The sequence below is a fragment of the Haematobia irritans genome, chromosome 5 (genome assembly GCF_050003625.1).
Source record: "Haematobia irritans isolate KBUSLIRL chromosome 5, ASM5000362v1, whole genome shotgun sequence".
NCBI lineage: Eukaryota > Metazoa > Arthropoda > Insecta > Diptera > Muscidae > Haematobia > Haematobia irritans.
In genome coordinates, this window is record NC_134401.1 from 76,567,150 (window position 1) to 76,582,730 (window position 15,581).

General features: G+C 33.1%; 1 protein-coding gene across 2 annotated transcripts in view; it reads right to left on the bottom strand.

The window, feature by feature from the left end:
- Window positions 1-15,581, bottom strand: part of LOC142239061 (uncharacterized) — a 327,842-nt gene that overhangs the window by 120,040 nt on the left and 192,221 nt on the right. For both annotated transcript variants that reach the window (XM_075310826.1, XM_075310827.1), the window contains exon 5: window positions 2,108-2,134. The gene's annotated coding sequence lies outside the window, so the exon portion shown is untranslated. The remainder of the gene's footprint in view (window positions 1-2,107; window positions 2,135-15,581) is intronic.

Below are 15,581 nucleotides of genomic sequence, written 5' to 3' on the forward strand. Positions count from 1 at the left end.
TTAATAAGACACATTTTACAGTTCAAAATTTAATATACTACAATGTAATGTTGAACATTTTTTCGGAATCTTCCGAACATATCTGGAATATATGTATAAAAAAAAAACAAAACAAAAACTTTGGTCGAAGCAGGGATCGAACCCACGACCCCTGGCATGCAAGTCGGACGTAGCAACCACTGCTCCACGGTGCCAAACTAAATGTTTCTGTTAAATAAACTATATAAATATAACTTATATGGATATTTATCTATTGATGACCATAACAAGTACATAGCTCAGTGGTTAGTGTGTTGGCTTACAAGGCGCATGGTCCGCGGTTCGATTCTCCGTCCAGGCGAAAGGTAAAAAATTTTCAAAATTTATGAAATCGTTTAATTTCTTCTACATTGTTGGTATTACAGGAAAAGGTGTTAAGAACTAAAAAACCTCGTGGATGTGAGAAAGATGTGAGGGAAAATGCAATTAGCAAGAAAACAATGTTTTTTTTTTTGAATTTGTCTTTATGAAATTGTTTTTACATCCTGGAAAAGAATAAACGTTTATCACAAAAAGTATATACTTTTCTTCCAAATACACTTCCTTACAGCGAAAAGCAAATGAGAAACGAATCTTGTTTGTCTAAAATTTCGTTTGGGAGGAAATAATTATTTTTTTGCGTGCACCATTTCAGCAGCCGTTGCACTGAATTTACATCATTCTTAAGGTGTGATCCGAATTCAGTGTTTTGAATGTGAATTAAAAAATTTTGTCATATTTTTCCTAATAAATAAATATAACTTTTAATGCATTCCAATGTTTGTCTGAAACGTTTGCCCTGGACTATTTTCAAAAATTATCAATTTTTCTAGCATTCTGTTGGCAATCTAGCATTCTTCGGCATTTGAATAATTTGTACCATTTTATTAATTCTTTTTAACCTATTTGAAAACAAGTAAGGAAAGTCTAAAGTCGGGCGGGGCCGACTATATTATACCCTGCACTTTGTAGATCTAAATTTTCGATACCATATCACATCCGTCAAATATGTTGGGTGCTATATATAAATGTTTGTCCCAAATACATACATTTAAATATCACTCGATTTGGACAGAATTTGATAGACTTTTACAAAATCTATAGACTCAAAATTTAAGTCGGCTAATGCACTAGGGTGGAACACAATTTTAGTAAAAAAATATGGGAAACATTTAAATCTGAAGCAATTTTAAGGAAAGTTTAGGAAAATTAGAGTCATTTTTACAACTTTTCGACTAAGCAGTGGCGATTTAACAAGGAAAATGTTGGTATTTTGACCATTTTTGTCGAAATCAGAAAAACATATATATGGGAGCTATATCTCAATCTGAACCGATTTCAATCAAATTTGGCACACATGACTATATTACTAATTGTACTCCTAGCGCAAAATTTCAACCAAATTGGGCCAAAACTCTGGCATTTAGGACCATATTAGTCCATATCGGTCGAAAGATATATATGGGAGCTATATCTAAATCTGAACCGATTTCAATCAAATTTTGTACACTTGACTATACTACTAATTGTACTTCTAGTGCAAAATTTCAACCAAATTCGGCCAAAAATCTGGCTTCTGGGGCCATATAAGTCCATATCGGGCGAAAGATATATATGGGAGCTAAATCTAAATCTGAACCGATTTCAATCAAATTTTGCAGACTTGACTATACGACTAAGTGTTATGTTTGTACAAAATTTCAAGCAAATCGGTATAAAATTCTGGCTGCTGGGTCCATATTAGTGCATATCGGGCGAAAGATATACATGGGAGCTATATCTAAATCTGAACCGATTTCTTCCAAAAACAATAGGGTTCTATTCTGAACATGAACATGTGCCAAATTTGAATATATATTGCAATTGTCCTATGTTAGTAGGGATATGGGGAGTTTTTCTCACTCCAAATTCAATTTCCGTTGCATTTACAAGTGTCTTCCTTACATAACCCAGTCAATAAAAACGTTTCTTATCCAAATAATTCAAATGGTATTTGCAGCACTTTTAATAATAATAAAACTAGTTTGTAATCTGCTACGGCGGAATAACTTGTCTCGACATAGATAGTAAGACAAGAGATCATACTTACATTTTAAAGATCATTTTGCGCTAGTTTCTGAAAAAAGAGAATAGACAAATATCTGTAAATTAAACATTTTCGAAAAAAGAACATAAAACATAGTGAAATAGTAGAAAAATCCCAGAATCACCGAAGAATCTCGACATCGACTACACGAACGATAAAGTGAGTTATTTATATGTTTGTATACAAAACTAATGTGTTTGGGTCAAAATGTTTGTGTGGGTACAAAAATGTGTTTGAAAATGTGGAGAATAAATTTAATACAATTATAAAACATATTTTCAAAACACATTTTTTGTTTTCATAAAAATAAAATTTAATATCCAATCTTTTAGCCTACTCGCATTGAGAAATTTAGTACAATCATTGCTTTCTCTTTCATTTATTAATTCTCAATAACATAATTTGCATATTAATTTCCAACTTAAGGTATTTGAGAGATCCTTCTTGTCATATAATTAAAAAAATTCGAAAATTGAAAGTTTTCGGGCCTAGGAAAATTTGTTTTAAATGCGAATTAAAAATATTGAATATTGAAACTAATTGAACTAGTTGTGATATCATTTGAACTAATTGTGATATCATTATATTTTTATTGAGTTTTGCAGCAGAAATTGTTTTATAAAAATAGTGCTGAATATAATTCCCAAAATTTTTCGAAAAGATCGGTGCTTCGCCAAGTCAGAAGTTTTTAAAAAATTTTGTTCTTTTTTAAAAATTGCCGATTTTGGGATGAGAAGAACTCAGATACTACTTGACCAAACTGACCGATAAAAACTTCCAACGCCTACAGGTCAGCCCATGAATCCACTAGGAACCCATAACCTTAAAGGGAAACACCAGCTTTCACACAGAGAATAAATTATGTTGATATCTTTATGCGTTCAAAAGTTACAGAAATATTTCCAAAAAAAAAAAAAAGATTTGGAATCACTGTGCGCCGTTCAAAACGGACGGACGTTAACAAAATCAAACGGAAATGTTAACGAAAAAATTAAAACGGAATGTCCATGGATTCGTTCACGATTTCATGAGCGTTCGTTTTTCTCTGGCCATGAAAGTCATGAAATAATCGTTAGACGAGGTAATGAAAATTCCGGAGATGAAATATTTTAAGGCTATCATACTGTCCCGAATTTCAAATTCTATTCTACAAATTTATATTTTTCCCATTTTCACAAAACATTGTACGACACGCCAGTCGAATTTGTGTTGCGCAGTTTTTGATTGTTATTTGTAGTTAAATCTTACATGACTGATTTTTCGTAACGATTAGATCGTGAACGCCTGTTGTTGTTTTGACCACGCATGATGTCAAATTGTTCTCCCCTTGGGACAATGTGTGAAACGTGAACGACGTTCACTATTATTTCCATGAGGAAATTAGTTTAACCACATTTCGACGTTTTAATAATGGTTGAGTTCTTGTGATCAAAAGTTGATCAACCTAATTGATCGTTGAAATTTTCTTAGTTTGGCCTTGGTTGTATTCAAGATTTTCTGCAGGAAAGGCGAGCATTTTAAATCAAGGAGAAATAAGCTTCAGCCCTGCTGAACTCTGATCAGTCCTTACTTGTTTGAATTTCCTTATTTACTTTTTATACTTTTCTCTCCATAATGAAGAGACTTTAAATTGTTGCAAAATACATAGATCCATCATTACACGTAACATGAAAAATATCCGTAATGGAAACAAAAGCTCGCAATGGATGATGTGGATAGTAGTAATCATATTCTGTATATCACAAGAGGTTTTCCTCAATGCTTAGGAAAGAAAATAGCTGCAATTGGATGAATTTGTTCTAGGAAAAATATTCTACAACATTTGGGCAAACATACTGTTTTTTCGTGTTCTACTGATGATGTTGTGTAAATATCTGTATCTTGGATAGTCCCTTAGTAGTAAAACATATTCTCGCCATAAAATTTTCTTACAATGATGGTAACGGTGGTGATGATGATGATGATGATGATGGTTGGCCATTATAGAAACTTGATAGGTAGACATATCTGTTCTGTTTGGAAAATGTTCTACATCAAATTACGTCTAGATTTGTTTTATGACTACCCTTGACAGATTTCAAGCAAACATCATCATTCGTCAATTCCTAGGTGGAGCTAGATGCTGGGAGCAAATCAGGTTAACATTTGTTAAACACCACTTCCACCAGGAGAGAAGAATATGTTCTCCTTTGAGAGGCTAATCCGGCTTCATGTACATGTATATGTGTCCTAAAGAATCCTTTGAATTTTAAGGACCATAGCAAAGATTTATATCCTTTGTACCTGTGTTGATGATGATATTGTTGTTGTTAAAAATATTGTTTAAAAAACACTACAACATATCGGGATACATGCATAAATAATCCCTGGAACAAAAAGTATTCGCTTTCACTTGTGTTGAATTTCTCATGTATGCAAATATGAATACAAGCACACATGTACATTTATATGTTTACGTAAATACACACATTCATATATGAATATTATACACAGATATAAGCTCCTGTTTGCCAATTCTCATATTCTGATATGTATGCCCCGATAACAGAAAATCAACGCCTGACAGAGTTTTTTTTTCTTCCGCAGTTAATGCGACGATACAATCATGAGTTCATAAATCGAATATTTTTTTGTGCTAGCTGAGTGATACGAGTATGACTCTTCGTTGCAATAATCGAACAAGAGATACTGGTTAAACTTTACACGCTCGAAAATTGTGAGCAAGTATGGAAAAAGTTTAACACCATCGAAAGTTCGTGAGATTCCATGTTTGTTCGAAAAAAAAATCGTTTCATATTCTCGCAGAGTAGAATGAAGCATTTACGTCCGACCATCTTTTGGACTCATTGGATTTCGACAATGGTATCGGCCATTTCCGTCCTAATCACTGTTTGGTATTGCAGGCTGAAATATTAGCAACGAGGTGGCAAATTTCTGAGCTATGTAAACAAATGTTGACATAAGTATGTATTCTGACATTTAACCTGTAATGGAGTCTTTCGACTCTGGGCTCCCCACTCGGGCATCTCTCCACGAGAGGGCTGAGCAGAAACATATCAGAGAACTGCGAAACGGATGAGTACGCAAGACTATGATATTCATATTCCGGAACTCAAGCTATATAATAATGGCAGGCGAGTCTGCAATAACTATTGACCTGAGGTATAATGACTACTGCATGAGTTTTCATGAACCGGAGGAAAATAAATGAATTAAACACCTCTTGCGAGAGTGCCCTGTACCGAAGAAAATCTTTCCCATTTCCAAAGATTTTGACTTTACTATAATGATTTTGGTAGTAATTTAGAGCCAAAAAAAGCGGAAAATTGAAGTAGGGATTCATTTATGTCAGAGTTATCTTTTAAATTTGGGTTGTGCGTACTGCAGTATCAACACTGTTAACCCATCAATCAATTCAAGAAAATTTATTGGACATAATTATTTTTTTTTCACTTGATAAAGAAAATTTTTCAGTTTTAAGGAAGGGAAAATTGGAATTTAAAATTGCAAGAATGTAATGGGATGGAAATACGAATTTATTTAGTTAATCATTCTACTTCATTTTCCTATAAGTTCTTCCCATTTTTAGTTAATTTGACCTACGTATACAACAAATTATTAACCCTTTCACTACCGATGTCCACTTAGAAGGACATTCGAAAAAGACACCAAATTCTATTTTCCCACATAGTTTCGATTTATTTCTCGTTGTTATTTTAAAGTGTAGGCTTTAATCTAAATAAGCAATAAATATTTTCCATATTGATGAGCACTAAAATACATTTTTATAAACTTCTTTAACAATAAACGAAAAATATGAAAATTTGAAAAAAAGACACCAAATTCTATTTTCCCACATAGTTTCGATTTATTTCTCGTTGTTATTTTAAAGTGTAGGCTTTAATCTGAAATAAGCTATAAGTATTTTCCATATTGATAAGCACTAAAATACATTTTTATAAACTTCTTTAACAATAAACGAAAAATATGAAAATTTGAGACAATTTTCCTACACGGATGAAAAAGACTGTTTTTCATATGTTTGGCTATAAACATTATATGTTTGGAACACAAATTTTTAAACACAATATTTTTGAGTGCAAGCATATAATGTTCATAAACTAGCATAACATGTTTGGGACATATATGTTAATATGTTAGAACATATTATGTTTGGGACATAAAATGTTTGTAAATATAATATGCTTGGATGCAAACATATATTAATTTAGAAATAGCCTATAAACATATATGTGTTTAGTAGCTTGGAGCGCTATTTAACAGGGAGCGATATTGAATTAAGTTGGTGGTTGTTGCTTGTTATTACAAAATTAACATTTTACTTTTCCTTGGGCAATTGATCAGCTACTTCTATGATCCTTACAAACTGTGTGGTCCGCAGTTCGAACCCCGTCCGGCAAAAGGTAAATTTAAAATAAAAAAATCATACAATTGAATAATTTCTTCTACAATGTTTGTATTACAGAAAAAGGTGCTAAGAACTAAAAAATCTCGTGGAAGTGAGAAAGATGTGGGGGAATATACAATGGGGCAGAAACAAAATTTTGAGCATTCAGGTCGAAAACCTATGTTGTTAGCACCTATATTACCTGTTTATTTTCATAATTCATTATGATTGTAAATATATAAATAAATAAATAAAATTTTGAGCACAATATTGTTTGGGAGAATTTTTTTTAAGTATATAATATTTTTGGGTGCAAAATGCTTCCAAACATATTATATGTTCACATAATAACATATTGTTTTTTGGAAGACAACATTATTGAATTTGGATGCAAAAATACAAAATGTTTGGAACTTAGACTACCCAAACATATATTGTTTAGACCAATATGCTTTCAAACATATTATATATTGGAAGAGATCAAACATATAAATGTTTGGGCAATACCCAAAAATATATATGCTTGAAGCAAAATATGTTTGGGAGTATATGTTGCAGAAGCGATTTTTTGTGAGCGTGTACTGTATGTCTCTAGTAAATGGACATTTATACAAAAACTATAGCTGATACTTTTTCGGGTTCTTTTTGTGTTTTTTTCTCACACTTTGAAAGATATTATAGGCCAAATAGCGCTTCTTTTCGTAGGGCCATTTGGTCACAATTCAGGAATCAAGTTTTCAGAACAAGCTCATATAGTTCGTGAAGTCATTGAGGTAGGATCTCAAAATGACAATTTTTGTTTTACATGCTGTTAGTATAAGTAAAAACAGAAGAAAAATTAAAGTTTTTAACATTAGGTTTATTTCGGTAGTGAAAGGGTTAAATTCAAGGAAACCTTCTCAAATCATAATAATGGATTCAGAGTGTTCTCTTTTTTTTTTAAGTGTAGGAAACAAATTTTAATTTATTGTTTTTGTGCTGTTTTTTTTCATCTACATCTACATCTTCTATTTGTGAACGCTTTTTGACTTTGTAATCAAGATACAAATTAAAAAAAAATAAAGACGATTTCAATAATTTTGAATATTTTTTTCGGAATTATTAAAGGCAAATTGTCGGGTCCAAAGATTTTTTCTTTACTTTAAAAATTTTTGTATTGATTCCGAGCCAAAGAAGCGCAGAATACATGTAAGGATACTTTTAAGACACAAATCTCTTTTAAATTTGGGTTTTGTGTACTTGCTTCTAGGAAGCAATTTTTAATTTTTCGCTTTTCTGCTTTTTCTTCATATGCTATCAAAGACCTTTAAAAACGAGTTAACGACAACTTCATTTTCCAAATTAAGACTCGACTTCCAGTAGAAATTATGCTATGTTTCAAGTAAAAAACGTCTTTAAAATAAAGTGTTGAGAAACATGTCCTATATTTCAATGATTTTTTGCTTTGTAGTCAAGATGCAAAAAGACAACAAATTTAAAGACAATTTCATTAATTTTAAAATATTTTTCTGAATTATTAAAGTCAAGTTGACCTTAGCCCAAAATTTTTTTCTTTCATGTTATGATACCCATTTTTAAGTCAAAGCACTTAATTATAAGGACAATACGACTTCATTGAAAAGTTTATCTACTTTTGGACAAGGAAAAAACTTTATATTAGAGAAATGCGTCTTCTATGCGAAGCAAAATTTGCATTCGTATTTTAAAGACATGAAATCTTTGACCTCACGACAATATTTTTTTCAGTGTAGATTATAAAATTGCCAATGTAATACCAAATTTAGGCAAATGCAACTGGATAGTTTAATACATTACAATGAACACAATTCCAAATAGGTACAATGTGCATTTGAACAAAACCAAAATGTGTCCAAATTTTAATAAATTATGGTACTATTTTTTGTCGATTTAATTAATATTTTTTTTTTGTTTGGTTCAACTTGGGAGAAATGATTCCCGTATGTAATTTTCATAGGAAATTAACATATAAGACCCAAATTGAATCATCTCATCCAGCCAGATCTTACTAGAGACTATGGAAATGTGGACTGGGTGACACTGAAACGTAGGTATAGTCAGACTTGTCAGATGGGCATCTGGCATTTTCTTTTCAATAGCTTAATAATACCAATTCTTCGTCAAATTAGCTCGCATTAAAATTGTAATAAGAATTTATTTTTTATTTATTTATTAATGTGACAATAAAATTAATTTTTCCTTTCAAAATTAATTTTATTGTCCTAGTTTTTATGAGAACTGGTTATGCCTGTTATTTGCTTCAAAAAACATCGTCCACCGGTTTTGGAAAAGGTCGACTTTCAATATAATTCAAATGCTTCCAAAAACATAAATATTTCGCGATTCCTACACTGTTAGAAAAATATGTTTTTCATATGTTCCGATATAAACAAAATGTGTTTCGGGCACGATTTTAAACCACAATATATTTAAGTGCGAACATGTAATTTTCCTAAACTAACACTAAATGTTTGGGACATCTATGTTAATATGTTAGAATATATTATGTTTGGGGCATGAATGTTTCATAAAAATCATATGTGTGAATATAAACATATATAAATTTACAAATTTCGACTAAACATACATATGTTGTGATATTTTATTCAAAGCGACAGAGAGAGTATAGAGAGAAATAGAGATGGAAACCGGGAGAGTTGACGAAAGATATCAATATAACACAGCAAAAGAGTCAAAAGAGAACAATTTCTGTGAAACCGCTTGTATGTTGTTTCGGAAAACTGTTTTATGATAAGGCCAAAAATTTGATATGTTTAAGTCTAAATATTATTTAATTTGAATAAAGAGAATATAAATTCTGAACCAAGAGAATAGACATTTGAAAAACAAACAGCTTATGTTTTCGCCTTGAGAGCAGCATTTTATGTATGTGTGGACATGTGTTTTGTTTATCATTTTGGCATTATGGGCACAATTTTTTTCTTGGTTCGTTAAAAGAAATCAGGGGTCTTCATAAAAATAACGAAAGGGCACTATACTCTTTTTAGAGTTGGGACAGTAAAATGAAATAAGGAGGAAATAGTGAAAAATTACACAGTAAAATGTAAAAAAAAAACAAACTTTAGTTCCTCTTTATTAAAAAGTAGTCCACGAGGAGTTGACGGACACCATCAAATATAAAAGCGGGCATTAAGTTCGAGTTTTACAGCTAAAACAATATAAAAAGTTTATTTTCTTTAAAATGAATTATTAAAGAAAAATAAAAGGAATTTTAGAGCGATGGTGTTAAATGCTAGTAAAAAACTGTTCACTCCTAAATAAATTTATGTTTATATTATAAAATTATGTATGTATGTTTCTACTCGACTCCACGTTCTTCTTTTGTTAGTTTTTGAATTCCTTCCCAATTTTAAAGTTTTGTACAAAAACAGTTTTTTATTACAAGATTGTTATTTTTGCAATAAAAAATAATATTTTATCCAAAAAATCAGTCAATTTCGTTTATATCAAGCACTGTTACTGACTATAAATCTTTAATAACGCACATTTCGAAGTTTCATTTAAAAAAATTTAATATAGTATAAATATAAATGTGTAAATTAAAAAAAAAAAATGTTCGGTCGGAGCAGGGATTGAACCCACGACCCTTTGCATGCAAGGCAGACATGCTAACCACTGCTCCACGTGGCAAACAAATGTATGTTTCTGTTAAATAATGTTATGTTTGCATGGGCTCGTGGGCGCTGCAAACTATGCTATATAAATGTAACTTAAAACGATAATTATCTACTGGTGACTATAACAGCTACGTAGCCCAGTGGATAGTGTGTTGGCTTACAAACTGTATGTTCCTCGGTTCGATTCTCCGTGCAGGCGAAAGGTAAAAATCTAAAAATTTATAAAAGTGAATAATTTCTTCAACATTAATTGTATTACAGAAAAAGGTGCCAATAACTAAAAAATTTCGTGGAAGTGATAATTACGAGTATGTTAGGGAATGAGCACAATCGTGTTTGGGAAAAATTCTTCCAAGCATATAATATTTTTGGCTCAAAATGCTTCCAAACATATAATATGTTCACATAAAACAAACATATTAATGTTTCGGCAGTATGCAATAATATATGTGCTTCCTGCAAAATATGTTTGGAACATATGTTAAAGAAGCGATTTTTTTTGAGGGTGTATACGCACACTGAAAAGAATATTGTCGTGAGGTCAAAGATTTCATGTCTTTAAAGTATGAATGCAAATTTTGCTTAGAATAAAAGACGTATTTATCTAATATAAAGTTTTTCTCCTTGTCCAAAAGTCGATAAAATTTTCACTGAAGTCGTATTGTCCTTATAATTAAGTGATTTGACTAAAAAATTGGTTTCATAACATGAAAGAAAATATTTTTGGGCTAAGGTCAACTTGACTTTAATAATTCAGAAACATTCTTTAAAATTAATGAAAGTGGCTTTAAATTTGTTGTCTTTTTGCATCTTGACTACAAAGCAAAAAATCGTTCAAATATAGGACATGTTTTTCAACACTTTATTCTAAAGACGTGTTTTACTTGAAACATAGCATAATTTCTACTGGAAGTTGAGTCTGAATTTGGAAAATAAAGTCGTCGTTAACCCATTTTTAAAGGACTTTTATGGCATATTAAGAAAACAAGCTGAAAAAACGGAAAATTTAAATTTGCTTCCTAGAAGCAAGTACACAAAACCCAAGTTTAAAGTAGAATTGTGTCTTAAAAGTACCCCTACTTGTATTCTCCGCTTCTTTGGCTCGGAATCAATACCAAAATTTTTAAAGTAAAGACAAAATCTTTGGAATCGAGCATGCTTTTTTTCAGTGCAGAGAAGGAATATCGCCCATGTTTTTATAATGAAAAATATTCACATTTAGAACACTCAGTTTACACAAACTGAAGCACAAATTTCTTTAAAATAATGACATTTTAAATTACAAAAGTTTATAATCTTTGTTTCAAAAATTTTTTTCAATAAATTTAGAACACGAATCGTGGAATTTGGCATCCCTCCATTAAAGTCGTATGCCTTTGAACTACGACAAATTTTCCTTCAGATAAAGAGTAAAGTAAATTTTAATTTAAATAAATCGTCTTTAAATTACTTATATATGAAATCTTTAGATTTAAGATAAAAACGCTTCAAATATAGGGGTTTCTTTTTAGGAACGAAGAAAACATTTTGTAGTTTTAAGTATCTGTTATAATTTGGATTTTTAAATTGGAATTTGAACAAAAAAAAACAAGAGAAGTAACATTCGATAAATGAGACCTGTATCCTAATTTAAATTTTATGGAAAAATCTCTTTATTTTGTGGCTCGCAATCAATACCAAAATCTTAAGGGAGAGTCAAAATCTTTGGATCCAAGTACACTTTTTTTGAGTCTAAAGCTAGATGTTACTTTTCCATGTACACAGAGATGGGCTGTCGTAAACAGTAAGGCATTTTAAATACACTAGGACGTATTTTACCATACGTCATTTAGGAATTTTACAGTATAAGTTTCTTAGAACCATAATTTCGTATATTTTCACAGTTGTTGTATTTACGTATGCCTTTTCTTTATAAACAAATACTCAGGAAATGCAAACCTTATTAAAATACTTAGTTTTCAACAATATAAGAATTTGTACAGTATTTTTAACAATTGATGCCTTATTTTTCTTTATATAAAATCTTAAGAAATTGCTAACATAAAAAAATATTTACTTTTTTTACAATTGCAAATTAAGATATAGTTAAATATTGAGATGTATATAAAGGCAAACTTTGTGTCAAATTTTATAGGCGTAATATTGCCAAACGGACGAAAAAGACAAGTTTTCACATGTTTGAGTGTAAAAATTATATGTTTGGAACTCAAATTTGTTAACACATTATTTTTAAGTGATAGTATATAATAGTCATAAACTAGCACATGTTTGGGACATGAATGTTAATAAGTAAAAACATATTATGTTTGTGACATAACATTTTTGTAAATATAATATGTTTGTAAGGCTCCAATTAGTTACTTCCATTCTTTTACTTGCAGCATACTCTCCCTTTCTAAACATATATGTTAATAGACTATTTCTAAATTAATATAAAACAAGTATATACGGCCGTAAGTTCGGCCAGGCCGAAGCTTATGTACCCTCCATCATGGATTGCGTAGAAACTTCTTCTAAACACTGCCATCCACAATCGAATTACTTAAGTTGCGGTAACGCTTGCCGATGGCAAGGTTAGGTTAGGTTAGGTTAAAGTGGCAGCCCGATTAAGATTCAGGCTCACTTAGACTATTCAGTCCATTGTGATACCACATTAACTAAAAGTACCTATTACATATGGGCACTTCTAGTTTTAACCGCTGAACCTTCTTGATTATTTTTCTTTGTTGAACCAACCAGATTGTTCCAAAAACATTAGCAGACTGCTTAAGTTAACGTTTTCCAGATCCGCCAGTAATCTGAAGCTATATGCTCCTAAAAGTTGCTTGCGCTTTACACAAAATGCAGGACACTCACACAAGAGGTGTTTAATTGATTCTTTTTCCTCCGCATCATGACAGCTCATACAATAGTCATTATACTTCGCGCCAATAGTTTTTGCAAAATCGCCTATCAGGCAGCGACCCGTTATAGCAGATATCAGGAGTGATATCTGACGTCTCGAGAACATTAGCATATCTAGTGTGCGGTTTAAGTTGAAATGGGGCCATATTTGCTTGGTGTCGTTACAACCCTTACAATTCTCCCATAGAACATTTGCCATCCTAACAGCCTTCTCACGCAGCATGAGCTTGCAGGTAGCTAGGGGCATACCAACAAATTCCAGTTCCCCTGGAATATGTAAGGTAGTCCCTAGCCTTGCCAACTCATCCGCTTCGCAGTTCCCCGGTATGTTCCTATGGCCAGGCACCCATATTAGGTGAATATTGTACTGCTCAGCCATCTCATTGAGAGATTTGCGGCAGTCGATGGCCGTTTTCGAGTTGAGGAACACAGAGTCCAAGGATTTTATTGCAGGTTGACTGTCTGAGTATATATTAATGCCAATATTTGTTGGAACATTACTTCTCAGCCAATTCGCCACCTCTCTTATTGCTAATATTTCAGCCTGAAAAGATCTTTAGAATATACTCCGAACCCCACTTGTCCATTCAATTTGGAGCCATCAGTATAGAAATCTATATATCTTTTATTCCCCGGGGTCTGTGTACACCACGCCTCACTGTTGGGAATTAGAGTTTCAAACTTTTTGTCAAAAAGTGGTTTTGCCAGGGTATAATCCACTACGTTAGGCACATCTGGCATTATTTTGAGGACCGAACTATGACCGTACATTTTTTCCGACCACAGCGATAGCTCGCGCAACCGCACAGCCGTTGTTGCAGCTGACTGTTTGGCCAAAATGTCTAAAGGCAATAGATGTAGCATGACATTAAGGGAGTCTGTTCCTGTCTTACTAAATGCGCCTGAGATACATAAGCTCGCCATACGCTGAACTTTATCTAAACAAGTCGGTTTCTGAAGTGCCGGCCACCAGACTACAACACCATATAGCATTATAGGTCTAACTACTGCAGTGTATAGCCAATGCACAATTTTTGGTTTTAGTCCCCACTTTTTCCCTATTGCCTTTTTGCACGAGTACAAAGCTACCGTGGCTTTTCTCGCCCTTTCTTCAATATTAAGCTTAAAGTTCAGCTTCCTGTCCAAAATAACGCCAAGGTATTTTGCACACTCCCTAAAGGGAATTTCAATACCCCCTAAGGAAATGGGCCTAACTGTGGGAGTTTTGCGATCTTTGCAGTACATGACTATTTCTGTCTTTGCAGGATTTACCCCAAGACCATTATCTTTCGCCCATTTCTCAGTCATCCGGAGGGCTCTCTGTATAATATCTCTAATTGTTGATGGGAATTTTCCCCTGACTGCTAGCGCCACATCATCTGCGTATTCCATCACTTGTATCCTTTCTTTTCCTAGGGAAACCAGAAGGTCGTTTATAGCAACATTCCAAAGAAGAGGTGATAGAACTCCTCCTTGGGGAGTGCCTCTGTTCACATACCTTTGTATGTTTGCTTGCCCTAGTGTGGCTGAAATACGTCTCTTTATTAGAAGTTCGTCTAACAGCCTAAGTATACCTGGATCAACATTCAGAGTTGTCAGTCCATTTAATATCGAGCTCAGATGGATATTATTGAACGCCCCTTCGATGTCTAGAAACGCCACGATTGTGTATTCTTTGACAGATAGTGAGCTTTCAATAAAGCTGACTAGTTCATGCAATGCGGTCTCAGTAGACCTGCCCTTCGAGTATGCATGCTGTCGTTTTGAGAGCAAACTTGAATCCACGCTAGTTCTAAGATACATGTCTATCATTCTCTCCAGGGTCTTAAGTAGGAATGAGGATAAGCTGATTGGTGGGAAATCCTTCGCACTCGAGTGAGAGGCTTTTCCTGCTTTAGGTATGAAGACGACTTTTGTTTCCCTCCACTTTTCTGGAATATATGCTAAGTTTACACATCGTTTATATATCACCGTCAACCAGGGGATAACTCTTTCAGCCACTGCCTGTAACTCTGCCGGAGTAATTCCATCAGGTCCGGGGGATTTGAATGGTCCAAAGCTATTTAAAGCCCATTTTATTCTAGATTCCGACACAATTTCCTCGATAGGAAATGATCGCTGAGCCTCTGTTACACCGCCGGAACATGGTTCAACCGTCTGATTTCCAGGGAAGTGTGTGTCCAAAAGTACCTCCAACGTCTCCTCACTGGACGTTGTCCAATTTCCCTCCGATGTTTTAATGAAACCTGGAGCGGTGTTAGTGGATGCTAGTACCTTCCGTAGACTGGAAGCCTCTGACGTATTCTCAATACTGCTACAGTAATCATCCCAAGAGTTTTGTTGAGATCTTCTCAGTTCTCGTTTATATTCTCTCAGATTCATCTTGTAAGTGTCCCAATCCTCCGGAGCTCTTGTGGACTTTGCTTTGTTAAAGAGCTTCCTGCAGGATTTCCTCATATTACTTAACTCCGTAGTCCACCATGGCGGCCGATTTTTTCCCCTTGGCTTT